Genomic DNA, 2228 nt, shown 5'->3' with positions numbered 1-2228 from the left:
TTTTCCATACACACAACTTTCACATAAATTTATATTAACACATTTCAAACCTTGTAAAACTTTCTTTGAATGAAGTACTTTTATACCTTCTTAGTCATGTACCCAACTTTGTTGTGCCACAACACTGTATCAGAATCTACAACAACAATTTGTTCTCCCTGCTCAACTGCAACAACTGTTCCTAAATATTCATTTTTTTTTTAAATAGTCAAAGTGTAAGGAATAATATGACTTGTACAAAGATATAAGGTGCCTACTTTCACACCTTTTTCTACTACAAGGGAACCTTTTGAAATCGTCCATTTTTTATCATTAAAAGTAACTACACAACCCTCATCACCAAGTTAATCAAATTCCTACTTAGCCTTGGAACATTTCTTACCTCATGTAGTAGCCAATGATTTCCATTCTACAAATGAATCTTAATTTTTCCCTTTCCAACAATCTGACAGGGTTCATTATCCCCCAAATAGAAAATCCAAAATTCCCTTGCACATAATCAATGAAATAATCTCTATGAGGTGTAGCATGAAACAAAGCACCATAATCTAAAACCCATAAGTCATTAATACTTTCTAAAGATGAAAACAAAACATCCTCTTTGGATTTGTTACTTACCACATTTTCCTCCTTGTTCCCTTTTGATTTATCCCCTTCATTGTTCTTTTGGGTCTTATGCCCTAGTTTCCTATAGTATCAATAATCTCTCAGTCCTCTGGATTGAGACCTCTTCCCCTTTGACTTTCCTCTTGATTTTCCATGATTTTTGAAATTATTTCCTCTCTCAGTTGTTATGCCTCTGCTTTGTGCATTCAAAGCACTTCTTGGTGTGGATCCACCTGAGGTTTTCCTATGACTTTCCTCACTCAAAATAACTCCAATGAAATCATCATATTTTAGGGTATTAGACATAGAAACATAATTACTCATAGCCATTACCAAGTCATTCCAACTTTCAGGCAAATAATACAAAATCAAGAGAGCCCTAATTTCTTCATCAAAATTAATACCCAGAGAAGATAACTAACTAGTAATAGTATTAAAATCATTTAAATGATCTACAACAGATCCACCTTCTACCATTTTCATATTAAATAAAAACTTTATGAGAAATACCTTATTTGATGCAGAGGGCTTTTCATACAATTTCGCTAGGGTTTCCATCAACTCTTTTGTAATATTTTCTTTTGTAATGTTAAATGTCACCGATGGTGCTAGGTATAATCTAATACTTCCAAATGCCTTCTTGTCTAAAATCTCTCAATCCTCATTTGTCATAGTTCCCTGGTTCTTAGTTTTTCCTTCTAATAGTTTCCATATATCCTTTTGATAAAGATAGTCCTCCATTTGTATCTTCCATAACTAAAAGTTCTACCCATTAAACTTGTCAACCCTCAACTTACACTCGTTTTCGATCACTCCCACTCAACCTTGAGACTTTCTTGTAGAGGATAACTGAAAAAGCAACCTCGCTCTGATACCACTTGTTAGGCTTAAACCATAGACATAAATAGAAATTACATGCAAATATAAACAATATCAAAAAATGATAGATCACACAGAAATGAACACAAGACACCAAGATTTAATGTGGTTCACCAAAATCCTGGGCTATGTCCACCAAACAAGTCCAATATTATTTTGATCTAGTGATTACAACCTGATTACAATCTGTAATCCCTTACAGCTCAATACTATCACAAGAAGAAATTTTTGCATCACACACTATGAAAATCCTTAACTCTAAGCTCCTTTCATACAAGAATTTTTACCGCTTTAAGGTTATAATTAATAATTACATGTTGGCCCCAAATCTTGATAAAATAGGGCCCAATTTTCTCCCAAAAATTATGAAGTATGTATAGTACTTCCCTATCATTTACCAAAAACTAACAATAATATCATATTGACTTCTATTGCATGCATGGTAATCCATAAATTGTGCCAAGCTAGTACACTTGAATAATCGTGCAGATGTGAAATAATGAGAATGCATCGAAGAACCTTATGAGACATCTTTTTCATTATTTGATATGATCGATATCTACTAATGTGACAATCACGACATTATATTTTAAATTTATTTTGTTTATGATATATAATATGATCATTGGGACATACATGTATTGTTTGATACTCCATTCCAATATCTTTCATAATGATCAATAATTATTGATAAGAGTGAGGTAGAATGTTTGATGGTGGTAACAAACACTCACCTATCAACT

The sequence above is a fragment of the Cupressus sempervirens genome, chromosome 8, assembly GCF_028749045.1.
Source record: "Cupressus sempervirens isolate cs-2001-9-10 chromosome 8, ASM2874904v1, whole genome shotgun sequence".
In the NCBI taxonomy this organism is placed as follows: Eukaryota; Viridiplantae; Streptophyta; class Pinopsida; order Cupressales; family Cupressaceae; genus Cupressus; species Cupressus sempervirens.
This window is presented reverse-complemented; position numbering follows the sequence as displayed.